We start from the raw sequence: 27,964 nt of genomic DNA, 5'->3' as shown, positions 1-27,964 counted from the left end.
AACGTCTGAGCCGCTGCTTGAAGTGGGAATCGGGTAGGGCAGGATGCCGCCCCTCTTTGTTACAAAAACTACAGGGTCGCACCAATGCCGAGACTGCTCTAATGCGAAATGAAGCAAGTCTGCATTGCTTCCTTACCCACCTCCTACTTTGAAAAGCTGAATTCATTCCCTTATACAGTGGTACCTCGGGTTAAGTACTTAATTCGTTCCGGAGGTCCGTTCTTAACCTGAAACTGTTCTTAACCTGAAGCACCGCTCTAGTTAATGGGGCCTCCGGCTGCCGCTGCGCCGCCGGAGCACAATTTCTGTTCTCATCCTGAAGCAAAGTTCTTAACCTGAAGCACTATTTCTGGGTTAGCGGAGTCTGTAACCTGAAGCGTATGTAACCTGAAGTACCACTGCATAGGGAAGTTTTTTATGTTTAATGTTTTATTATGTTTTAATATATGTTGTAAGCCATCCAGAGTGGCTGGGGCAACCCAGTCAGATGGGTGTGGAAATAAATCATCATCATCATCATCATCATCATCATCATCATCATATAGGACATCCCTATTTTCATCAGAGAAATGTTGGAGAGTATGTTGCTAAAGAAAAAATGGCCTTGGTCCAGTCTCCACCCCCACTGTTCAGCTCGGACACTGAGTTCCAGCTCCGAGGGCCTTCTGGCGGTTCCCTCGCTGTGAGAAGCCATGTTGCAGGGAACCAGGCAGAGGGCCTTGTCGGCAGTAGCTCCCACCCTGTGGAACACCCTCCCATCAGATGTTAAGGAAATAAATAACTATCTGACTTTTAGAAGATGTCTGAAGGCACCCCTGTTTGGGGAAGTTCAATGACTGATGTTTTATCGTGTTTTTAATATTTTGTTGGAAGCCGCTCAGAGTGGCTGAGGAAACCCAGCCAGATGGACGAGGTATAAATAAATTATTATTATTACTATTACTATTATTATTATTATTATTATTAAAAATGACCCGCTCTCCTCTCTGAATTGTATTGTTGAAATTAAGAAACTGGAAGGAACTTAAGCAGGAGTATGGGATCTGTTCAATTCAGTTTGATTCCCACAACAAATTCCTGGGTTCAGAATACACTAAATTAAAGTGTATGTCTTTTGTGCTTGGCTCCATTTGGTGGATCTCAGGGCTCTAGGAAAAGAAAAGAAACAAACCCAAAGTGGATCCCACAAGCCTGAAATCTGCCCTCCCCTGATGTAAGTATATCAAACATTTCAACCCCATTCCTCCTTTCATTGCTTTGCTCTGCAGACTTGACTGCTTAGGATACAAACTGCAAATTACATTCAATCAGGTGAAAACCGGCATTCTGTTTTCTTTTTGTCAAAGCGTAGAACATATGGAAAGGGCATGCAGGTAGATAGATCATGGACCATATCATGCAAGCCCTGATTTAGATGCACTCAGTTGTGCTTGTGCAAGCGGAAGTGAAATTTTGTTTACTTGCCCATATGGCAATTTATGAGTCTACTTCCAGACGCTAATCAATAGCGGGATATGCAGTCTTCCAGCAGTAGCAATTTCAGATTGCTCACTGTACCGTAGTCCGGAATCTTACTCACACATTGAAACAAATGTCTTTTGTTTAAAGACAAAGGGAAAAAAACTCTCCAGAGCATTGTAAAAAGTATTATAAGCCTTTTACAGACAATTGTTTGGTATAAAAATGAAATCAATATTTGCAGTGGGTTTCCCTTTATTAAGTGTGTACTTATGTCAAAATGTGAGCAATCTCCTTGGTGCAGCTGAGGATAATAGGAAATCTTTGTTTTTCTTGGCTGGCTCTCTCTTTTTTCCACATCAGCTTCTCTTTGAAAGCTCGGATTCAGATTTTTTGACTCAGTCCATTAGCTATCTCCCAGATCCGTCTGAGAAATTGTGGTGCGATGCTATCATGCTGTCTAATCTCTTCAGATTACCTTCCACCATAATTGATACTATATGCTCTGTGCTGTTGTGAGATTAAATTTTGGGGGGTAGGAGGGGGGTGGATACTGTTTGTTAAAATCATTTTAGATCAAAATACAATTAAAGTCTTCATAATTGCCTTCCATTTAGTCATTTCATAAACCACATAGTGCGTCACTGAATTATGTGCAAATCCTTAGATAAAAATAAACCCATAGGTGTTTTCCATTTTCAGATGATCCAGGCATTGACATTTCCAGCAGTGCAGATGGCAAATTATAGTTATTTTCCAGTAGTTTGTTGTAGGTTTAGGAGCTCCATTGAATGCAAGGGCTTCCTGCATATCTAGGATCTCATCCTTTTATTTTAATAGAGAGTACTTTTCATCATCCATATGCTCACAATTTAGGGATGTAATAATGCATCGCTTTCTGTTCCACCCTGTATTTGAATGCAGTGATGCTTCCCTTCTGCTGCAGTTCATCTTCCATGAAAATCTTATTCATCCAGCTATCTGCTATGATGAAACAGAGTAAGCTACGTAATTAAATGTATTACGTTGTCATTAGATTATTCTACCCCATTCATTTCAGTTCAAAGGAAACACAATGGAAATGGGGGGAAGTGCAATCAATTGTGTATCGTTTGCAGATGGAAAGCAACAACTACAGGAAATGCTGACCATATTTAATGGGTTGATTACCAATGAACATCAAACAACTTCCGTTCCTCTTTCCATTTTTGTTGGAATTGCATGGTGAGTCCCCCCCCCAGGGGAAATAAAGACACATGACACAATTATTAAGGTTAATAATAAGGCCACACCTTTACTGGTTACAGGTGACGAGCGGTATTGGCTTAGGCATTGGTCCTAACTGACTATATCTGCTTGAAGTCCGGGAAGGGTTAACCACCAGTAGGGGGAGTCCTGCTGATGCACATCAACTAGGAACTCCCCCGGAGTCACTGCTCGGGGGGCGTGCCTTAGGCCCTCACCTCCATAGGCTTCGGACAGGGCCACGCCCCCCGGAATCCTTTATCAGACTACCCTTCAATATGCGGGGCAGGTGATGGCACTTCCTCCCCTCTTCCATTTACAAAACAATACCAATACCAATGCCTAAGTGCCAATACCAAGAAAGTTACCAAGAAAGTTTTCGCCTACGAGGTAGGCAAAAACCAAGTGACTGGTGCCAATTTGCCAGGTGTAAAAATTCCTACCAGGCCCCTTCAATGGGCGACCACCCAAGGTCCATAGCAAGGTCAAGGAACGAAAACCTTAAAGGGCAGGAGGGTGGGAAACAGGAACAACTGGTATGCGGTAAAAGAGGGAGATCCCCAGCTGTGCCTGCATTTAAATAGGGGAGGCCATGTCCCCAAAGCCAGCCGATTTGGCTGGCCAGGGGGTGACACAGCCAGGGAATCCCCAAATCGCACAGTGGCTGGTCTCCAGCGGCCGCGCGAGTGGTGGGTCCGTGACGCCCGCAATCCCACCTCCTCTGCAGGGCGGAAATGGCTTTCTTCAACTTCACCCTCAGATACAGGCGTAGCCAAACCCTGATTACAACTAGGAGCAGATTGAAATTGGTTCGCATTTCATCTAGTCCAGTGGTGTCCAAACATTTTTCAAAGAGGGCCAGATTTGATGAAGTGAACATGCGTGAGGGCCGACCAAAGTTGTTGACTTTCTTTTAGGATTGAAGTTGTTGAGCTTCTTTTATGGTTGGAGTTGTGGAGCTTCTTTTAGGATTGAAGCTGTTGAGCTTCTTTTATGGTTGGAGTTGTGGAGCTTCTTTTAGGATTGAAGTTGTTAAGGTTTTTTTTAGGATTCTACCCCAGGAAATAAACTGCCACAGGGGCCAGATCAAACCGACCGGCAGGCCGGATTAGGCCCCCGAAACAGACTTTGGACATGCCTGATCTAGTGCAACCGCCTGCAATGCAGGAATCTCATCTAAAGCATCCAGAACAGATGACCATCTAACGTCTGCTTAAAACTTCCAAGGAAGGAGAGTCCACAACCTCCTGAGGGAGACCATTCCAGTGTCAGAAGGTTCTTCCTGGTGTTTAGTGGGAATCTCCTTTATTGTAACTCAAATGCATTGGTCTGAGTCCTACCGTCCTGAGCAGGAGAAAGCAAGCTCATTCCCTTGGCCAATGGAGAGCCCTTTAAAATGGTTCTTATATCTCCTCCCAGTCTCCTCTTTTCCAGGTTAGCATGGTGATGCTAGGACAATTCCTAGTGGGGAGGAAGATGGGGAGGAAGTGAGAATACTGCTGCTGCTACTGCAGGGATGCCAAAGATGTGGCAGCAGGTTCTGAAAGTCTGAAACAGAAAAGAGGAAAAAGGGTCCCTTGCACAAATGTCACAAATGTTCTCTTTGAGATTTGCTCAGAGGGAGAAAAACCTAGTTACTGCCCTCTTTCACAATGCTTTCTTTAACAACAACAACACAACTGGCTTACCACAACTAAAAGTTTCTATTTAGATAATCACTCATTCGATTAAAATGGCTACTTCTGTCAGGCATTAGTAGACATGAGCGGTTTATGCAAGGGGGGTCAGCATTTGTGGCCAACTGCTGAAGGCCACACTCCAGATCTCCTGCCAGTTATGGGAGGTTACTGATCCTTCTGCTGCTCCTCACTGCTGTCTCAGCCTCTTATCCTGCCCTCTCTGGGTGAACCCTCTTCTAGAGGATCTGAGATGAGGTCCAAATTAAGTTCAGAGGAAGAAGCAAGAGAATGGGAAGTGGAACTATTGCAAGGGGGGAAAGATGGGCACACCCAAAGGGGTACACTGAGAGCATCTTGCTCTCCAAACACTGAGAATATGTATCCTAATCTCTTTACATCTAAGCAGCCAGGAGCCAGTGTGGTGTAGTGGTTAAGAGCAGTGGACTTGTAATCTGGTGAACCGGGTTCGCTTCCCCGCTCCTCCACATGCAGCTGCTGGGTGACCTTGGGCTAGTCACACTTCTCTGAAGTCTCTCAGCCCCACTCACCTCACAGAGTGTTTGTTATGGGGAAGGAAGGGAAAAGAGAATGTTAGCTGCTTTGAGACTCCTTTGGGTAGTGGTAAAGTGGGATATCAAATCCAAACTCTTCTTCTTCTTCTTCTTCTTCTTCTTCTTCTTCTTCTTCTTCTTCTTCTTCTGATTGGGATGTTCACACATTACATTCAGTGAGTGTATAATCTGTGTACCAGTGTACACAATTGTTGAGGTGCACATTCAATGGGAATTTGTGTACACCGCAGTTAAACTGTGCATATCACTTTGTCAAACAGACACTTCAATATGTGTAGAGGCCGTTTTTACCTGTGCTCAGAGTAATGAGTGTGGAAGCCTATCGTCTTCCAGTACAGTGGTACCTCGGGTTACATAAGCTTCAGGTTAATCACGTCGGAGGGGGATTCTGGAAGATGAGCTTTATAAGCTCGGTCGTAACGGAGATTCCAACATGCCTTGCCTTCCACTGCCACTGCTGCCATCCCCACCAACCTGCTCCTTCTGCCATCTTCTGCTCTGCTGCTGCCATGCTCCCTGCCCCATCGGTTGCTAAAGGAGAAGCTGCACCATCCGCAGTGCCGATTTCAGGCAAGATTGTACCAGTTTGTGGTGAGCTCTCACCAAGGATGGACACAATCTTGCCCAAAATCATGCCAATGGTAGCACCACTTCTCCACCGATGGCAGGTGGGACATCTGTGGGCATGCCACCTGGCATAGTGGCATCACCCTACCTAATGGCTGGGCTGCCTCTGGCTCTGGCTGAAAATCCACTCCCATATGACTACAGATGAAATCAGGTAGACCTCGGTGTTGCCAGAATCCTACCAAATTTTGCCCAGAAGATCACATAATGTAAGGCAAAGAAGCCTCATACTCTATGCTGAGGGGCTGATCCATTTTGGGTCTGGAGAGCTTGGGCATAGTTCCAAATGGATCTAGGAGGCAGATCGGTGAAATCCAGTATGCCAACATTCATTCTGAGGCCCTGCCCAGCAATATTAGCAAGAATCAAGGGACACACAGATGAACATTGGCTTGAATAAATTGAAGTGAGAGATCAGAAAGCTGCTCATTTATTTGACTTTACTGCACTCACTATATTGCTAACAGAGTTACACATTCACTATAGTGGGACACAATGATAAATTTACCTACCTGAATTGACCATAAAGAAGGCTGATCGCCGAAGAATTGATGCTTTTGAATTATGGTGCTGGAGGAGACTCTTGAGAGTCCCATGGACTGCAAGAAGATCAAACCTGTCCATTCTGAAGGAAATCAGCCCTGAGTGATCACTGGAAGGACAGATCCTGAAGCTGAGGCTCCAATACTTTGGCCACCTCATGAGAAGAGAAGACTCCCTGGAAAAGACCCTGATGTTGGGAAAGATTGAGGGCACAAGGAGAAGGGGACAACAGAGGATAAGATGGTTGGACAGTGTTCTCGAAGCTACCAGCATGAGTTTGACCAAACTGCGGGAGGCAGTGGAAGACAGGAGTGCCTGGCGTGCTCTGGTCCAAGTTTCCCATGTGGGAAACTGCTAGCTTGGCAGTTGAAGAAGAGACAAAAACTAAATACAGTTACAAATCTAGAGATTGAAGGAAGAAATATTCAGAACCCTGTGGATATCAGAAAGTGCTTCCAGAGATATTTCAAAAAACTATATACTCAAGGGCCGCAAGATGAGGCTGAGATAAAACAATTTTTGAAAAACTACGGATTGCCAAAACTGTCACAAGAAAACAGATCAATCCTGAATTGTAAAATAACACAACAAGAGATCGAACAAGCCATTCAGAACATGCAACTGGGCAAATCTCCAGGGCCAGATGGACTGACCTCCAAGTACTATAAGACATTGAAAGACTATTTGATACAACCATTGATGGAGGTTAGTAATGAAATTATGGAGGGGAAGAAGGCGCCGGAATCGTGGAAAGAAGCGTTTATCACATTGATACCAAAATCGGAAGCTGAAAAGACACAACTTAAGAACTACCGTCCCATCTCTCTTTTAAATGTGGATTACAAAATATTTGCTGACATTTTAGCAAGTAGACTTAAAAAAGTCCTAAACGAAGTAATTCACAAGGACCAGGCTGGCTTTCTCCCAGGTAGACATTTGTTTGCCAACACAAGGAATATTATTGATATTTTGGAACTTTTACAAACAAATATCAATACAAAATCAGTGTTAATTTTTATAGATGCGGAGAAGGCCTTTGACAATATCTCCTGGAAATTTATGAAGGGAAATTTAGAAGGGATGGGAGTGGGATGGGGTTTTGAAAATGGGATTGACGCAATTTATTCAGAACAAAAAGCCAAATTGATAGTTAACAATGTGGTTACAGAAGAGTTCAAAATTGAAAAAGGAACACGACAAGGTTGCCCTATTTCCCCATTGTTATTTATTTCGGTTCTGGAGGTGCTCTTGAATATGATTAGAGGGGACCGGTTGGTGGAAGGAATTCAGGTCAGAGTGAAACAATATAAACTTAAAGCTTTTGCAGATGACCTAGTTTTGACCCTGCAGGAGCCAGAACCTAGTACGAAAAAAGTATTACAATTGATTCAAGACTTTGGTCGGGTGGCGGGATTTAAATTAAACAAGCAGAAAACCAAGGTATTGGGAAAAAATTTGACTGATTTAGAGTCAGAACGGTTTCAGAGAGAGACAGAATTAAATGTGGTTAAAAAAGTTAAATACCTAGGGGTAAACATAACAGCAAAAAACCTGAGTCTATTTAAGGACAACTATGAGAAATGCTGGTCAGAAATTAAGAGAGACTTGGAGAGTTGGACAAGATTGAAACTTTCCTTGTTAGGCCAAATTGCTGCTATTAAGATGAATGTTTTGCCAAAAATGCTGTTTTTGTTTCAAACACTACAGATTGTAGACAAAACAGAGTGCTTCCGGAAGTGGCAGAGAGACATTTCAAAATTTGTCTGGCAGGGCAAAAAGCCCAGAATTAAGTTTAAGATACTAACTGATGCGAAAGAAAGAGGGGGCTTCGCCCTGCCAGACCTAAGGTTGTATTATGAAGCAGCAGCTTTCTGCTGGTTAAAAGACTGGCTACTTCTCGAAGACACTGATGTATTGGATTTGGAAGGTTTTGACAATGCTTTTGGTTGGCATGCATATCTATGGTATGACAAAGTAAAGATTAATAAGGTTTTCAAGAACCATATTGTCAGAAAAGCAGTATTTAATGTCTGGACAAAATATAAAGACTTATTGGAAAATAAAACTCCAAGGTGGCTTTCACCATTGGAAGCTAAGGCCCGAAAAAGACTCAATATGGAGGCCAAATGGCCAAAGTATTGGGAAATATTAGAAAAAGACGGAGACAATTGGAAGTTGCAGAGTTTGGAGAAAATGAAAGACAAAGTGTGAGACTGGTTACACTACGCTCAGATTAAAGAAGTTTTTAAAAATGACAAAAAGTTAGGGTTCCAGGTGGAAAAATCGAAGCTGGAAACAGAATTGTTAGAACCTAGGACTAAGGTACTTTCAAGAATGTATAACTTGCTGTTAAAATGGAACACACAAGATGAAACGGTCAAATCAGCCATGATAAAATGGGCACAGGATATTGGGCATAATATTATGTTTGAGGACTGGGAAAGGTTGTGGACTACTGGGATGAACTTTGCTGCATGTAATGCTTTGAAGGAAAATGTTATGAAAATGATATATAGATGGTACATGACCCCAGTCAAACTCGCAAAAATATACCATTTGTCTGATAATAAATGTTGGAAATGCAAAGATGAAGGAACATTCTTTCACCTCTGGTGGACTTGCCCTAAAGTGAAGGCCTTTTGGGAAATGATATATAATGAGCTGAAAAGGGTATTTAAGTATACCTTCCCTAAGAAACCAGAGGCCTTCCTCCTGGGTATTGTCGGTCAGAGGGTGGTAAAGAAGGACCGAACCTTTTTTCTGTATGCAACAACGGCAGCAAGGATACTCGTCGCTAAGCATTGGAAAACCCAAGATTTACCCACACTGAAAGAATGGCAGACGCAACTGATAGACTATATGGAACTGGCCGAGATGACTGGCAGAATCCGAGACCTGGGAGAGGAGAGGGTGGAAGTAGATTGGAAGAAATTCAAGACTTATTTACAAAAACATTGTAATTTGGTTGAATGCTAAGAAGGATGCTAGATCATAAATAATTTGGCACCATTAAATTAGATTGAGTTATGAAGATAAGTTAGATTTAAGAAAGTATAAACTTTTGGACAACCATCAGATCATACTTAAATTTCTAAGATTTGAACAGAGGGTATCTGAAACTAGAAAAGTAACAGGGGAAAGATAGATAACAACAATGGAAACAAGGTGATAAATTGCTGGAAAAAATTTATTGTGATGAAGGTAGGAGCGGGAGGCGTGAGGGGGTCCAAAGAAGTTGTGAAACTATGTGGAGATATATGCTATTTTGTTTACTTTTGTGTATTGTATTAAAAAAAAATGTTAATAAATATTATTTTTTTAAAAAAATGAAGCTGAGGCTCCAATACTCTGGCCACCTCATGAGAAGAGAAGACTCCCTGGAAAAGACCCTGATGTTGGGAAAGATTGAGGGCACAAGGAGAAGGGGATGACAGAGGATGAGATGGTTGGACAGTGTTCTTGAAGCTACCAGCATGAGTTTGACCAAGCTGCAGGAGGCAGTGGAAGACAGGAGTGCCTGGCATGCTTTTGTCCATGGGGTCATGAAGAGTCGGACACAACTAAACGACTAAACAACAACACCACCTGAATTGAGGGAGAACCTTTGGCCCTCCGTATATTTTTAAACGCCAGTTCTCATCAGTCCCAGCTCATATGGTCAATAGTGAGGGATGGTGGGAATTAAAGCCCAAGAACATCACAAAGGCCATAGATACCCCTTCTCTGATCTCAAAGATATACTTTTTATTTGGGTAACTCTGGCAAGATTAATTGCAATATATAAAAAAAGAGTTGTTTGTTTGTTTTTGTTTGTTTGTTTGTTTGTTTGTTTGTTTGTTTAGCAATAGATTGCACACCCTGTGGGACAGTTAAACCAGCAAATGTACAATGAACCACACCTGTATTTGATGTTGTGGGTTAACACAGCATTAAGAATTAATACAAATACAGCCCACAGAGCAAATAAAGAAAACCAGAACAACCGAGGACAGCTCCCCAACTATCAGACGGTTTGACACCATTACATTTTATTCCTGGGTCGTTCTGCTCCAGAATGCTGTAAGTACATGATGTTTCAAGAGTCCACAGCTCTGTTTGTTTACCAATACAGGGCACGTTTTGCTTTCCAATCTCTAAAGAGAAGAATCCAAAAGCAAATCAGGAAAATAAGAGTGACTAATTAATCCAATTTGATGGGGGAAACTTAAAGATAAGGTAAAGGGACCCCTGACCATTAGGTCCAGTCGTGGCCGACACTGGGGTTGCGGCGCTCATCTCGCTTTATTGGCCGAGGGCGTACAGCTTCCGGGTCATGTGGCCAGCATGACTAAGCCTCTTCTGGCGAACCAGAGTAGCACACGGAAACGCCGTTTACCTTCCCGCCAGAGTGGTACCTATTTATCTACTTGCACTTTGACGTGCTTTCGAACTGCTAGGTTGGCAGGAGCAGGGACCGAGCAACGGGAGCTCACCCCATCGCGGGGAAACTTACGTTTCAGCAACTTAACAATCAAAAAGAGTGTTACATGATACTTCTGTGTAACTTTTCTCCCGCAATTTGTCAAGTACGGTCAAAACTCACAGGCCTGGGCTGAAATAGTCATCCTCATTAACAGTAGCACCAGAAACTGATTCAGGACATGACAAAAAAGGAAAATGTCTAGATACCCTAAATGATGAGGCCCTAGAACATTTGGTCATGGAACTGGCCAGATTAGGGTTGAGTGGACTTAATTTTAAGCAATGTTGAGGGTTCGGTATGCAATGTCAGTGTAGTGGAACCAAATTGGGAACTGTAGCCACAAAACTAGAAATTTTACCTCTTTGTCTATCAAAAGATTACCTCTTTGCTAGTTAAAGTAAAGGGTGGGGGAGGGGATTTCAGGATCCAAACTGATAGCTACCCATTTCTTACAGAGTCTGGACTAAAATCACCTTCCTGGGTCAAATTTCAGAGGGCAAGTTCCTCAGGGTACCTGTCTTTTTCATCTGCATTATCAGATATCAACATTATCTGATAATCAACAACATGCTATAATGAAAGCATTCCGTCTTGTGAAAGACTAGCAAGACTTGGCCCCACAGGCTCCTACTTACACGTTATTTGGATCAGTCATGGAATATGAGTGCAGTCCCAGAATTCCTGAGATGCTCACTATGGAAATCCTCGCTTCACTGGCAGACAATGTTTTGCCACCATGGCCATCCCCTATGGCCAGTAAGGGCAAAAATGGGGCATTCTGTGATCATACTGTCAGTTTGCAGTTCTTAGTGCAGAAAATATTGATCTGATGTGTAGAGATATTTCCTATTCTAATTAATTCAAGAGGGTTCTGGAAGCTTCTGGAAGCTTCTCTGTGTGAAAGAAACAAGCAGAAGGTTCATGTTGTTGTTGTTTAGGCGTTTAGTCGTGTCCGACTCTTCGTGACCCCATGGACCAGAGCACGCCAGGCACTTCTGACTTCCACTGCCTCCCGCAGTTTGGTCAAACTCATGCTGGTAGCTTCAAGAACACTATCCAACCATCTCGCCCTCTGTCGTCCCCTTCTCCTTGCACCCTCCATCTTTCCCAACATCAGGGTCTTTTCCAGGGAGTCTTCTCTTCTCATGAGGTGGCCAAAGTATTGGAGCCTCAGCTTCAGGATCTGTCCTTCCAGTGAGCACTCAGGGCTGATTTCCTTATGAATGGAGAGGTTTGATCTTCTTGCAGTTCATGGGACTCTCAAGAGTCTCCTCCAGCAACATAATTCAAAAGCATAAATTCTTCGGCGATCAGCCTTATTTATCGTCCAGCTTTCACTTCCATACATCACTACTGGGAAAACCAGTAGGTACTACTGGGAAAACCAGAATGTTCATGATGTTTGGGTTATTCCTTCAGAGAAGCTGAGTACAGCTTGCTTAAACTGGTACTCTTATCTCTTTCTGCCAAGGTTATACTATAATAAGAGGCTAGAAAGAGCCTGGGTTTCACTTTCTTTTTCTATCTCTCTTCCTTCTGGTGTGGTGTTCTTTACATAGTATGTTTAGTGTTAAGGTTTAGACTTATTATAAGCTACTGTAAGTTTAAGTTAAGTCTGTTGCAACTGGATTTCTTATGGACTGCATATCCTGAATGTATTGGATTTGTGACTATTATGCTCATTTGCCTTCAGTGGCAGTAAAGCTCTGCTGGATGAAATACAATTGTCTCTGGTCTATGTTTTGGGAAAGCATGTTCTCCCTAACAGAGAGCACGTGTTGCGGTTGGGGGAACAAGCCACCTTGCCATGACTAGGCAGATTTGTGAGAAACCCAAGCCTCCTAAGGAGTTAAGATTGGGTTGCTGGGGAGTTTTGATTGTTGCCAATTTGGAGGAGGGGTCAGAGTTTTTAAATACAGGGGCCAGACGTTGGACTTCCTCTTGGCCGTTTTGCATCGGATCACCCGCCCTCCCTCCCTTTTATAGGGTGGTTTTTTCATGTTCGCTTGACCTTGCTATGCCTGTCATGGGGTCGTTCGCCTTGGTGCGGGGGCCTGGTAGGAATTTTGCCATTTGGCTGATTGGCTGGTGCCATTTGGTTTTTGCCTACTGCGTAGCAAATCGTCACAACTTGTAAGGTTGGCGGTTAGGCATTGGTTAAATTGGTGCTTGGAGGGGTAAGTGCCTATCCCTCCAAATGATGCGGAAAGGGAATTCCGTTAAAGGAATCCAGGGGCTTGCCATTCTTTTCGTCCTTGTCCCCGGAGTCGGACTTGGGCCGTACAAGCCCCACAGGAACATGAGGGTGAGAAGTGAGGGACTGTTGCCCAGCTTCATTTTCTCACCCAATACTTGTTTCCCACGCTGGCTTCCGTCGGTGTCCGGAATGCCAGCTCTGTCCCTGAGGGCATGGACAGATAGTCATAACCAATGCCTAAGCAACCACTCACATTTTTGTATTTGAATAAAGTTGTGGCCAAAATTATGCCAAAAACCTAAACAAGAAATTGATGTGTGAAGTGTGAATTTTTGGGGGGTGGCAATTGTGGGACTCAACACGCAATCCTGCAACAGGTTTAAGTTTTTACTTTGCAAACTTTCCTTTGATTCTACTCTGGATCAATACTGAGTAGAATTCCATGACACATACTCTCAGATAAGTATGTCTAGGATAGCATCCTTAGACTTGTTGAATTAAAACCATGACTGATAAAGACTGTTAATGGCACTTGCTGTAAATGCATAGGGCTGCCATACGTCTGGATTTTCCCAGACATTATCAGGATTTCAAAGGCAGAATTGACGTCCAGGGGGAATTTCTGAAAGGTGCCACTTTGTCCTGGATCTTAGGCAAGTCAGTTGAAAAATCGTGTTTCTTTGGAGTCTTCCTAAAAAACAACTCTACAACTTTTGGGGTGTCCTGGTTTTTACTTTTTGAAATATGGCAACCCTATAAGTGCATGATCCAGCCCAAGTTAAGTACTTTTAAATTTTATTGATTTTGATGGGGAAGAAAGATTTTAGCATGCAGTTTTCCTTCATGGAAGATGACAAAACCTAGAAGAGTTCTGCTTTGGTTGGTCCTTCGTAACCAACAGTATTTCCTTTTTAAACATGCAGTTTTATCAGACCAGATGGAATCTTTTGCCCAAATACACATTCTTAAGGTCCGTCGATACAACGGATTCTTTTTCTCTTCATGCTGGATTTCATGCCATATTTCAAATTACTTCTCATCATCAACACAATGCCATGTGAAGAATCCCTGACAGGCACTTTCAAACAGTAGGTCTATTCCCGCAACAGCCGACTTGTTCATCAGCCATACAAGGCTGATTAGCTAAACTACGTACCTTTTGTATTTTTAACAAATGGAGTCATTTTTCTATGTCACCGCATATTTTGCTGCCTGCGACAGAGATTACCAGCGCTGTGGGCCTTCTCAATTATCAGGGAGGTAAATGTTTCACAAGGTCCATTCACACTGCTTTTGTCAAAGTCCTTGATGCATATATGAGCAATGCTATAGATTTCCTTGAGAGTAAGCCATGTTGACTTCGGTCGGGTTTTACTGTTGAGTAACTCTGATCCAAGAATATGTTCTATCTTTTCCCTTGAACTTTTGGTTTTATGCATTTGCAAATGTATGGAAATATAATCAATTACTTAACTGACTAAAGCTCACGCAATCAGCTGATTAATGAGGTGAGTGCCATAGTTAGAATATCAATTACAAAAACCCAACAACAAATCCATGTCTTGTGAGAAGATAAATACATGGCAATAAATAAATAAAGCATGTGCTATTGTTATATGTGATGGTCTGACGTTTACCTGCATTTACTTCTTTCCCTCTCATAAACTCATAATGATTGAAATTTATTTTTCTCAGGCAAAAACCAAAAAACCAACCTGAATCTGACTGCCACACCTCATGGAGCATGTGCACATAATCTACCCATGAAGATGGAATTGTGCTCATTTCTTGGTCAAGAAATACATACTCTCTAACAGGCCTTTGCGTACTGTCAGTGGCGTAGCATGGGTTGTCAGCACCCGGGGCAAGGCAAGTAATTTGCGCCCCTAACCCCTAACCTGCCGCCGCTGCCAGCTTCTTCTTGCTGCTGCCTGGGCTGGGGTATTTACGGTAAGGTAGCCACGGCAGTGGTGGCGGGTCCGTGTCAGGTTATCTGAGGCGAGTTGCCACTGGCGCTGCCGCCCAAACAACACCGCTTGCCCGGAGGAGGAGGAGGGCAGAGAGGCGAGGAAAATGCAACATGGCCCAGCTGCTGCAGCAGCAGCGGCGGGGCTGTGAGGAGGGGCTGCCTGGCGTGCCCTCCGCGGCCCTGACGCGCGGGGACCGCGGCGAGCGCTGAGAGCCGCTGCCGGCCAGACGCCTTCAGCCCGGACGCGCGCACAGCTCGTCGGTTCCGTGAGACATGGGGCTCTGCTACAGCCTGCGCCCGAGGCTCTTCGGCGACTCCGGAGGCGGCAAGCACGCCCCCCAGATGTTGCGCCCGGTGCAGCCAGCCCCCCCTGCATCCCCCACGCTACGCCACTGCGTACTGTCCAACAGGCCTCAGAGACTGCAGATATTATTTTGGGGATTATAGACAGGGTTATTGTTTATTGGTTTAATGGTATTGTGTTTTCATATGCTGTAAGAAAACCCAATGATGACGATGATATTGACTGCATTTCGTGCATTCTCTAAGCAATCTGTATACTCTCCAACGCAGCCCAGGGAATATGCAGATTTTGACTTCAGTCTCAGACAATTGTTCCACACAACTGTGCCCTGGAAAACTCTATGGTAGTGCAAAGTACTCTAGGAATAACTTCATGCACCTCTCTGCTCCTGGCAACCTCTCCTACCCAGCTGAAGATGAGAGGGAGGATTGGTGACATTGGACAGCGGGTGGGGGGGGGTGTGGAGTGGGTGCAGAATAATTTGGCCCTCCCTCTGCTCCTAGCCATACAAAACAAAGGAGCCTTTGTTGGAATGAGTTGCCGACCAGAGCTCTACAGAGTTAAACAGCTCTCTGATTATTGAAATTGTGAGATGGTCAGGAGCCATGAAAGCTTCTTTGTGTTAGCCATAAATCTGCTAAATAAACAACTTTGGAGAGGATTGTAAATGCAAATTATAACTTTAAGCATGCATGCTTTGGCTTTTTCGTGTCTTAAGTATTCTTCCACCGATGATTTACTGTTTCTATCATCAGCAATTGCTGCCCCATAGCATGTTTCAATTCTTAATTATTTATGAATCTTTGAATCACCAGCCTTTAGAAATTAGGGATCAGAACCACGATTATTGTAAATCTGACCTTAAAAGTGTAAAGTAAGCCTCAAGGACACTAATCACCCATTCCATTTTTGAGACACTCTCAGCGCTCCTATAATTAAAGCTATACTAATATTCATTCAGATCTCTCTCTTCCCCCCTCTGCCTATAAATTCCACCTCTTTCATTGAAGACATGCCCCATAGTCAAATAATGCACATCACATTTGAGTATGTATATCTTTTTGTATGATTTATCACGCGCGCGCGCACACACACACACACACACACTGTCTTACATATATTCTATAAACCTTTACGTAGGTTTCTTCATTGAAATTAACTATGAGGAAGTGACTCCAGGATCCAACATAAAGATGGAGAAATAATGTTAAACCCCTGCACCCGGCCGCTATCTGAACTTTCTCGATTGTGAACCAATGGTCCCGTTCAACTGGAAACTGAGGTTACCCTGTCCAAGCTGTAGGTGAGGTACCAGCAATGTTTTGTTTTCACAGTTCATGCAGAGGACAGGGAAGAATATGAAATATGGAAGTGTTTATTATTCTGAAATATTTATTCATGTGGCAAAATTAATCTGATACTTTGGCATTACTGCTAAGAGAGCTCATATTTTTTTTTAAAAAAAGTGCACCGTTCCATTTCAGTACAGTGGGAATTGTTCTAAAAGGTAAAAGTAAGGTAAAGGATCCCTGGACGGTTAAGTCCAGTCAAAGGCGACTCTGGGGTTGTGGCGCTCATCTCGCTTTCAGGTGAGGGAGCTGGCGTTTGTCCACAGACAGCTTTCCGGGTCATGTGACCAGCATGACTAAACTGCTTCTGGCACAACAGGACACTGTGATGACTGCCAGAGTGCACAGAAATGCCATTTACCTTCCCGCCGCAGCAGTACCTATTTATCTACTCGCACTGGTATGCTTTCAAACTGCTAGGTTGCCACAGAGCAACGGGAGCTCACCCCTTCGTGGGGATTTGGACTGCCGGCTTTCCGATTGGCAAGCCCAAGAGGCTTAGTGGTTTAGACCACAGCACCACTCAAATTGTTCTAGATCTGACCATATTAAATAGTATGACTTGGGATTGGTCCCACGTGAAGCAAAGAAGGTGATCTCTACCAAGCGGTACCAGTTTCAGCCATCAGTTTTATGATATAGCTAATTGTACCTAATACCCCATTTGGGAATGGCCAGGAAAGAGCTAAGCCCCAACAAGCTCTGTCTAATTGGACCTTCAGGAATTATGCTCAACAAAGTTGCTTCATCTGTGTACCTTATAATAGGAAGTCAGGTGAACAGGGCCTCCCGACCGCACCACCTGCTTCTGGATTTTATGACTACAGTGGTACCTCAGTTTATGAACTTGATCCATTCCAGAAATCCGTTCTTAAACCAAAACCCTTCTTAAACCAAGCCACACTTTCCCTAATGAGGCCTCCCGCCGCCGGTGCCCTTCCACCATTCGGCTTCCGTTCTTAGACTGAGGTAACGTTCGCACACCGGGACACTAATTCCAGTTTTGTGGAGTTCTTAAACCAAATACAGTGGTACCTTGGGTTGCAAACACTTTGGGTTACAAACAGTTTGGGTTTAAAAACTCCCTAACCCAGAAGTAGTACCTCGGGTTGAGAACTTTGCCCCAGGATGAGAAAGGAAATTACACGCCGGTGGCGCAGCTGCAGAGGGAGGCCCTATTAGTGAAAGCACGCCTCAGGTTAAGAACGGTTTTGGGTTAAGAACGGATCTCCAGAACATATTAAGTTTGTAACCTGAGGTACCACTGTAGTTTGTAAACAGGACTGTTCTTAAACCAAGGTACCACTGTATTGGGAACAGTTCGTACCTTCAATTCTGTATTACGCATGTGATGGACACATCAAATTCATTGTTCTTAATAGCATTTAGGTGAACCACTTGAACAAACATTGTAAAGCTACCAGAAACTGCAGAAAATAGTTGTGCTTTGGATTTTTTTTCTGCTGTGGGTTCTTTCTCTCTCTTTTTTTTTCATTCTGGGTTATTTTGTGTTCCTTATGCACATGAAATATCTCACTTGACTACCACACTGACCTACTGACATACTTATTAGCTGCCCAAATGCCTGGCGCTCACATGCAATGCCATTTTAAACTTCTTCCCTAAGGTCCTTACTGTTTGTGATGCAGCACTTGCAAAGAAGGACAATGGACAACGATGGAGGAATTATTTCTATGTGCGAGCAGGGGTGTCAGATTGTCTCATTAGAATGGGCAAGTGTCACAAGATTTGGTTGTGGGAGGAAAGAGAAAAGCTGTTTTTTCATGTTGTGTGCGTATGTTTTTTAAGCCCTCTTATCTTTTTGCATTTCTCTGTTGTTTACATCCCATACTTCAAGGATTTCAGGCTGACAGCCATGGACTCCATCTACTTTATTGAGGCAGGTTGCTAAAAGATAGCAACGTACAGTCGTACCTTGGTTCTTGAACGCCTTGGTACTCTGTCAGGAATGAGCCAGCTCCAAGCGAAGGTTTGCAGTCAACTGCAGAAAGCAGCCAGGGACAGAGAGGCTTTGATGTTAGTCAGACAGGGGAGAGCCGACAGCTGCAGCCTTCGGCTCTTCCTGACCTTGATGGAGAGGTTGATAAGGCAGTAGCTAAGAGCAGGCTAGAACACAGCCCAAGCTTGCCAGATGCGCAATCAGGCACAAAGAAACTCAGAGACAGCCTCTCAGACCCGGAAGAAGTTGGAGCTGATCCAGTAAGTCCAAGGAGTCAGTGAATGGGAGGGTTTTAGACAGGAAGCAAAACAAGAGATGTATGGGTTGTAGATTCACTATCTGCTGGAGACGCCGGAAGGAGTCTTCAGAAGGGTCATCTTGAGTAATGATGCTGGAGGCTTTGTTAGAGCTGCCCGGAGCTATCTGTTTCCCCGCTTCTCCCCTCTGAACTATGACCTTCTGCAAACCACGGTTGTAAATCTATAGTCTCCCTCTTCTCCCCTCTTCTCTGGGAAGTGCAAGGGAAGTGGGGCGGGGGGCGGTGTCCACCATTCCTCCTCAGACCAGTCCCTGACATGCACTAACAAACTGCGTCTTTCAAAAACTCATTCAAAGCATTTGGCTCTTCATCCGACCCTCTGCATCCATGCTCTGAAGGATGGATGACCGCTCAATATGCTAATGCCACTCTGGTTGGACGAAAGTGGCCACCCCACCTGCTCTGCAAACTCCTCCCCTCCTCCATTACATAAGGAGGCAATTATAAAAAAAATAGTTTCTTTGTTTAAATGCTTCCAGTTGTTGACAAACACTCACTGTTTAGTCCCCCCCCCCAATTCTTTTTCCTCAGTCCGTGCAGCTGTAAGGACAGCTTCACCCACCCAGTGCCTAGCAGTGACCGATGTTTTGACGGCTTGCCAGACCTTCACCAGTTCCTTCTCTGTTGTCTGCTTCCATTTTAAATAAAGCACGGCATCCCCATCGCTTTTCTTTCTTAATGCAATGATTTCATCCGGGAAATGCAGTTTTCTCTCTCCCCCCCCCCCAAAGAAAAAGGAGGTCTTTTGTGATGGCAATAGAAAGCATTATTAAAAAAGCTGCTGAGAGTTTTCTTTACTTAGGCCAGGAATAATAAGGTCAACATCTGACAGAGTTCCAACTGAGCTTCAACTCCTGCAGCACACATATAAAAACCAGCTCTTTAGCAACAAAAAACCTAAAGACACATATGCTCTGAGGTAATTGCTGACATAATTTTTTTTTGGGGGGGGTGGTTCTCAGTTGTTTTTTTGGGGGGGTGGTTCTCAGTATGGCTTTTGAGACAACGCCATGAATAGGAAATAGATATAAACTTTACTTGGCGACAGCGTGTCTCTCCATCATGTTTCAGTTCCTGCACAGAAACGTCCTGGACTTTGATAATAAAGGCCTGCTTGGTTCTCCCCCCCCTTTTTTTCTTTATTCCTACAATGAGCCCATTGAAAAATCATCATCATTTTTATTCCGCTTCACTGCCTTATAGAGCCGCTATCCCTTAGAAAGGAAATAAAGTTACAGAGGCTTAGTCGGAGGCTGTGAATGGGATCTTGTTTTTAACTTTCAGAATGATTACATGTATTTATTCTGTGCTTCAAATTACACTCACTTGATTGCTAACATGAGACTTCAAGGTTCTTATTAGGGTGTTTGTGGTTTAGGGACTGGACAAATTTACTTGAGCTGTTATTCAGCCACCAGTAATGTGCTCCATTTACGAGGACTCATTAGAATATTTGCTTTGCTAGTATTGATGTCCTTGTCATTTTTTTTCCTTTTCATTATTTTTTTGCAGAATTTCTTTTTGTGAGGCCACTCCATGCCTTGGAAACACAGGCAGTTGCCTTATACTAACAGTTAGTCCAGTTTTATGTTTATCTTCACAGATTGGCAGGGGCTTCCAGTGTTTCAGATAGAAGTCCATACCAGACCTATGTAGAGATGCCTGAGATCTTTTCCTTGCAAAGCATATTCTCCACCACTCAGCTACGGAAAGAAATTTTGGGGTGTATTCAACAAAGTTGTCCATTCAGCGCAATGACTTCTGCTTGCGCAACTGGACTTCCTTGCCCATGTCCCCACCGTGCCCATCCAAATCTGCTCTGGGGGAATCTACAGAGCAGATTTGGGGAGGTGTGGGATTTGTGGAGAGAGGAGAGGAAGTATTATTGTGTAGGGGGAAGTCTGTGCACTAACAGGATGACTTGGTCAGATACAATTCTTTGCTTGGTGACAGTTGCTGTCCAAATGCTGCATCAGGAGAGACACCAAGTTCTCCAAAATACAAGGTGTGACGGGAAAGTAGGGTGAATCACCCCTGTATGCCATAATGGGAACTGCCGGATTTGTGGAGACACGTGGGAGGCATTCGTCCATATCTCAGCTAACATATGCGCACGTGTCTCAGCATTTGTTGACAGGTCTACGTTCATGTGGTAGTGTTTAGTAGCTGTTAATAGTGCAGTGCGTTGTGATTGAAAATGGAGCAGAGAGTCAATATGAAATTCTGTTTCAAATTGGTTAAATCGGCATTGGAAACCCATGAAATGCTCACAATTGTGTACGGAGATGAAGCTGTAAGTGTGTTAGTGGTTTAAGCATTTCCGTGAAGGGTGGCAAACCACTGAAGATGACCCTTCATCTGGCAGACCGTCGACAGGCAGAATGGTGGCAAACGTCAACAGAGTTCACGAGTTATTGATGCAGGATTGGTGTTTGTCCATCTGAATGATGGAGGAAAAATTGCATATTCCATGTGAAATCATTACTGAGTTGTCTCACCCTCCATATTCTCCCAATCTGGCCCCACTGAATTTCTTTCTTTTTCCAAATCTGAAGTCTGCACTGAAAGGGCACAGATTTTCCAACATTTCACACGTCCAAGCTGCTGTGATGAGGGAACTGAAAGCAGTATGAAAAGAGGACTTCTCCAGAAGTTTCCAACAGTTCTACGAATGTTGCCAATGGTGCATTGTATCAGAGGGGGCCTACTTTGAAGGCCTGTAAGGCATGTGTTTGAATATTTCTCGCTGTCCAATTTCTCTGACCATTCACCGAACTTTCCGGTCACACCTTGTACATATTTGCTACATAATGGACCACTGCTACCAATTCTCTTCCACCCAGACTGAAGGGAATGACCCATGTCATTGTTCTGACATGTAAACACAGTTCCCACATTGCTAAAGTGAAGCATTGGTTTTGAATAAGAATATCATACTGGTTCCTCTTCGATCATTGCAGGCTCAATCTTTACCCTTACCAGATCCAAGTGAATAAAACTTTGGAGTTGCCCTGCAGCCACTAAACACACTGTATTCTTCAGACAGGACAAGGCTGAAAAAGAAGTTGTCAAACCAGGCTAATAACTCTCTTCACAATCCATGACAGAAGGTAGAAGAAAATGTTACTGTTTTATTTCATGGCTATCAATATGGAAAACGCTCAGACTCCTCAGATATGTACATTGCTATAGTCTCACTGAGAAAAGCAATGACAAACCTAGACAGCATCTTAAAAAGCAGAGACATCACCTTGCCAACAAAGGTCCATATAGTTAAAGCTATGGTTTTCTCAGTAGTGATGTATGGAAGTGAGAGCTGGACCATAAAGAAAGCTGATCGCCAAAGAATTGATGCTTTTGAATTATGGTGCATGGACTGCAAGAAGATCAAACCTCTCCATTCTGAAGGAAATTGCCACCTCATGAGAAGAGAAGACTCCCTGGAAAAGACCCTGATGTTGAGAAAGGGGATGACAGAGGACCAGATGGTTGGATAGTGTTCTTGAAGCTACCAGCATGAGTTTGACCAAACTGCGGGAGGCAGTAGAAGACAGGAGTGCCTGGCGTGCTCTGGTCCATGGGGTCACGAAGAGTCGGACACGAGTAAATGACTAAACAACAACAACAACAAATAGTCTCACTAGTTTTAAAGGTATCACATCAATCTAAAGGTCCAAACCAATCACAGAAATAAGGGGTCTCCTAAATGTCAGGTATAAATTTATATGCATAACCCTACCACATTCCATCTACAGTAGCAGAGTTTAACCTTTAACAAATCCAAAGTGTGGTTGCTAGCCCTCTTAGTTTTTGCCCAGTTATCTGTTGAGGAACTTAATGGTGTTGCACTGCCAACTTTACTATCCAGGCAGGTTGTGTCATCTGATATTTTTGCATTAGAATCACCCCACGCAAATCCAGAATCCGCTAGGTGTCACCTGATCTGCCTTAACTCTGGTATCCTGGTTCATATTAGTCCTAGAAGCCAATTATCCTGCTGAGTCTTCCATCCACTTACCCCCTTCTAATTATCTAGTGGGAGACAGGAGAAATACGCCTGGTTAATACAATCACTTAAATCACCCCTCCAAAGCCACTCCACCATGCCTTCAAGATATGACATGGTTAGATGTATGGGTTATTGGGTTAATCATTCCTGCCACCCTCCATCACCCCCAGGAGGATATGTGAGGGAGTGTGTGGAAGTGAAGACCCTACCAGGCATGGTCCCCATGTGTCAGGATGCTGTCAGTGGCTCCCGGCAGGTTGCCTAGGAAAGTATAAAGACTAGGAAAAGATTCTGACCACCCTTACTTATTTCAAAGTTTACAGAGAGAGGCTATAGAACCCAGCCTCTTGGATAATGGCATTGTCCCAAGGAAATCTCCACCGCCATCTCTCCCACTTTCTCATTGATCATTCTCAACTCCTCTACGGGTGCCCTCTGAGCTCATTGCGCTCCTACTTTTAAGGCTTGCTGGGTTTTGGGAGATGGAGGGTCTGGAATGCTTTCTAATGACAACGTGTCAGCTGGGGGTTGTTCTGGCTCTCCCATGATTTCCCAGCTTTTCCCCTTATCTGCCTCTGAGCTTCTACTTCCCTCAAACCCTTGTTGTAAATCAATACTGTTTTCCTCTTCCTCCTCCCTGGAAGGGTCAGGTCTCCACCATTCCTCCTTTGCCCAGTCCCTGACAACATGTTAACCTACTGGAACACACACACACACACACACACACACACACACACACACACACGGTTTTTCAAATCTCCTGGACTTCCCTCCTCCCCTTTGTGGGTCCTATTATTAATCATTTCCTCCTGCATCTTTTATAATAATCCAAATCTTTTACATCTCCATTATATCCATCATTCACCACAAACCTGCAAGTGTTATTCCAATCCTACTAACAATTTTAACTGTTTGCAATGGTTTTTTTAAAGACAAATTATAAATTTTGCCCATTCTTTATTAAAATTTTGGTCTCCCCAATTTCTGATTCTTCTGGTCATTTTTGCCATTTCGGCATAATCCATCAATTTAATCTGTGATTCTTCTCTGGTCGGGACTTTATCTTCTTTCCATCTGGAAAGAGGGCAAAAAATATTTTTAATGCTATATCATGGCCGTGTCTGTTTAACAGTTCGATCTCTGCATATTTACCCCAGAAATAAGTCCCATCCACAATATTCCATATGATTTACTCCCTAGCAAGTGTGTTAAGGATTGCAACCTACATGATTTCCAACTTACTTCCATTTCTTTCTGATAATATTGATTAGAAATTAATGAAACAGCAATTTCTGCCGTGATTTGTTAGGTTATGCCCTTCCAGTGACTGTATATGCACTTGTTATGATAAGCAACCCCTTTCTCCCTGCTATTTAACACGGCAGTGACAACCGTTATTACTTTCACTATAATTATTGTTACAGAGTGCCATGTTAGTTAACGGTTTCCGTAAACATAAACTTCAATATTTGCGGAACGATTCAAAATAAACTCTTCTATTTCAGTCACATTATTCACATGCTTTCTTCACTCTCTCAGCAAACGCCTCCTACGCACATCATTCATTGATTAATGTGTTTAGAGATTCCATTGGTTTATGGCTTACTAGCCAGGGAAGTGTTATGTGTTCATATCTAACAAATGGGTTTAGCTACTGGGGGTGTACAGCAAGAAACATATAAAACAAGAGCAGAAATGCAAATAAAATCATGTTTTACACTGCACCAAGAACTGTGCTCTAGAAAGGATGATGCACCCAAATATATCTCTCCCCCCAAGATAATATGTGACAAGCACTGAGCATTTAGGAAGAGCTACGTTGAATTACAGTTGCACCCAAATCTTGTGATACTCATTTTCACTTTCATATCTTGGCTTTCAGAGATGCATCTCCTGTCCCTCACCTCATTTTACCAATTTTGCACTATTTATTTGGCTCCACTTTTTTTGGACAGCATTTTTTATATATATCTTCGTATTTGGCAATGCTGTCCATGAAAGATCACACAATGTTATGGCTACTGGTAAAGAAGCAAACACAAAACCATGATGTTACATAATGACACATGGCGACATAACATTTCCTCCATATTTCAGGAAATCAACCCTTTAGAAGGGTCAATTTTCAAAATCCTAGAATTCCATTCCATTTCTGTATTAATCTGCAATCTGCATTTGAATGTTTGCTTTCTGTCAAAATGGCACTTAGTTTTGCCTTTTCATACATTTAAACTGCAAAGAGCTGTGTTGCAACATGATAGCTAAGTTCCAGTCTGCATATTAGCTGAATAGATGTACCGTATTTTTCGCCCTATAGGACGCACTTTTCCCCCTCCAAAAATGAAGGGGAAATCTGTGTGCGTCCTATGGGGCGAATGCAGGCTTTCGCTGAAGCTTGGAGAGCGAGAGGGGTTGGTGCGCACCGACCCCTCTCGCTCTCCAGGCTTCAGGAAGCTATCAGCAAGCCTGGCGAGCCCGCGGGAGTTCCCGCAGGGCTCCCTAGGCTGTGGATAGCAGCCTGATGCCCGGAGCGTGGGGCGCGCTGAAGCCGCAGCTGGGGGGGAATAATATTTTTTTTCTTTATTTCCCCCCCAAAAATCTAGGTGCGTCCTATGGGCCGGTGCGAAAAATACGGTATATCAGGTCATTCTGTAAGCTAATTCCTTTTCTTTTTTCCCAATTAATTTTAGTTAATTTTCCGAATTTCATTCCATATGCTAATTTAAGAAGATACTTTTTTAAAAAAAATTTTTTATTAATTTTCCATTTAAACATATATAATCACATCATTATTATTCTCTTTACTTCTTTGGCTCTTTAGAGCCTATTGACTTCCTTCCCTCCCACCTCTTGGCTTTCAAAAGTAACCTTTATTTCACAGCATTTTATATATTTTCCAATTCTAATATAACTCATTACAAAATACCTCAAAGTTTAAATAAATGTAGAAAGGTAAAAAAATTCTCTTCACAAGTCTTCAGATAACCCTACTAATGTTGTTAATTGCTTACAATGGTCTTTCAAATACAGTCATACCTTGGGTTGAATACGCTTCGAGTTGAGCGTGTTTGAGTTGCGCTCCGCAGCAACCCGGAAGTAATGGAGCGCATTACTTCCGGGTTTCACCACTTGCGCATGCACAGACGCTCACAATGACGTCACGCGCATGCGCAGAAGCGGCGAAAAGCGACGCGTGCGTGCGCAGACGTGCCGTCGCTAGTTACGTTTGCTTCTAGATGCGAACGGGGCTCCGGAACGGATCCCGTTCATATCTAGAGGTACCACTGTATTGTATAAATTTACTCCAGTCTTTTTGGAATACTTGATCGTGCTGGTTTCAGATTTTTCCTGTCAACTTCGCCAGTTCCGCAAAGTCCATCATTTTCACCTGCCACTCTTCTTTCATTGGGACTTCTTGTTATTTCCATTTTGGGGCTAAAATAATTCTTGCCACTGTTGTTGCATACACAAACAGTCTTTTATCCCTTTTTTTTTTTTTTTTTGGTATCTCTTTGCCTGCTATACCCAGTAAAAAGGCTTCTGGTTTTTTAACTGAAGTGTTTTTAAACATTTTCTTTAACTCATTACAGTGGACCCTCTGGATACAAATGTAATACATTACGGGGGTCTGTGCGCACCCTGAAAAATCCGTATCCAGAGGCACTGCTTCTTTACATGTGTGTGGCGCGTAGTGCGCTTCTGCGCATGTGCAAGCGGTGAAACCCAGAAAAAATAGCTAATGGGGCCTCCTGCTGCTGCTGCGCAATTTCTGTTCTCATCCTGAAGCAAAGTTCTTAACCCGAGGTACTATTTCTGGGTTAGCGGAGTCTGTAACCTGAAGCGTCTGTAACCCGAGGTACCACTGTATAGGAGTAATCTGTCTCTACATAAATCCCCATTAGTTTCAATTAACTCTTTTTCAATCTTCCTAACAGGCCACATTACTGATGACACTACTGCGTTATATAAGTTACACTTTAAACTTCACAACTGGAATTATTGAGTAATAATTAGGACTGGCAATGTAACCCTATGAGAATAATATCAAGGATTTCCAGGGCACAAGTGGTCCCTCTGTGTGTTTGTGTGTGTATGTTTTCTTCTTTGGCGATCACTCGTAGCCAAGTAAGATTGTCTTCCATGAACACGGTTTTAACAGTGAGTCCGTAAGTGACCATGGAGGCCAATTCTGGATCCACACGTCCTTCCACAGTGGGGACATAGGTTTCTGGGCAGGAGTTGATCATAGTGAGGATTTGCCAAGCATGCCTTCCTCCTAGCACATTTCTCTCTTTCGTCCTGAGTTTGAGAATCTTCAAAGCCCATGACACCTTTGGTAAAGGCTGTTCTCCAATTGGAGCGCTCGCAGGCCAGTGTTTCCCAGTTGTCGGTTTCTATACTACATTTTGTGTGTGCAAACACCTTGAATCACTCTTTGAGCAGTCTTTGTCCTCCAACATGCTTCCATTGCTGTACACAACCTTTTTAAATTTTATCAGCTTTAGAATGAATTTATTCCGTAGTACATCTTAATTGCAAAATGTTTCCCTTTTGTAACTGAGATAGAAGAATTACTATGGCAACATGTTGCAAATGTGCTCCAAAGTATGCCAATAATGTCATACAAGGGTGGGGGGAGTTTGTAAACTGGGGTTGGGAAACATTTCTTAAAAGACATAATAGGAAGAAAAATCAATGAAAGATTACACATCTGAAAAACACAATTGTTGGCGGATACTTTTATTCAAGCTATTGTTTCAAATGGCTCCCATGTGTGGAAAACAGTAATTGAATTTGAAACCAAAACTAAATACTTTGGTATAGCGGTAAAACCCACAGGACCCAGTTGCAAACTATGAGAAAATATGAATAGATTCAGGAAAGATGCAATTTCCCTTTGCATTTCAGGTTTCTTGGAATCTGGATCGGAGAAAGAAAACACATTTGTCTCTTTGGTTATGCTGGAAGAGAAGGAAGGCATGGACTCTTTGCAGCCCCTGAAGTCCAGTTTCATGAGGGTTATCACCCAGCTGCCTGGTGAAGCTACCAAAAGTTGAGATTGTCGCTTAATCACTGGGCTTGTTGATGTTCCAATATTCACTGAGATCGCCTCTCAAAGGAGCCACAACGTAGTGAATCACAAGGGGCTTCAAATAACATTTCCTCAGATATTCACAAACATACCACACTGTGAGTAATTAAAGCAACTGGTAGCTTTGTCAGGAGTTGGATATTCAAACAACAGAGCTGAAAGTGGGATCACAGAGGCCT

The 27,964-nt window shown here is 43.2% G+C and overlaps 1 long non-coding RNA gene across 1 annotated transcript in view; it reads left to right on the top strand.

Annotated features, from left to right (window-relative positions):
- Positions 1–25,107, top strand: part of LOC309350911 — a 533,003-nt gene extending 507,896 nt beyond the window's left edge. The window contains exon 3 of the long non-coding RNA XR_014160590.1: positions 24,986–25,107. This is a non-coding gene — a long non-coding RNA (uncharacterized lncRNA). The remainder of the gene's footprint in view (positions 1–24,985) is intronic.
- The last annotated feature ends 2,857 nt before the right edge of the window (positions 25,108–27,964 follow it).

This window comes from Podarcis erhardii (genome assembly GCF_964252035.2).
Source record: "Podarcis erhardii genome assembly, chromosome: 10".
NCBI classification, from domain to species: Eukaryota; Metazoa; Chordata; class Lepidosauria; order Squamata; family Lacertidae; genus Podarcis; species Podarcis erhardii.
This window is presented reverse-complemented; position numbering and strand designations above follow the sequence as displayed.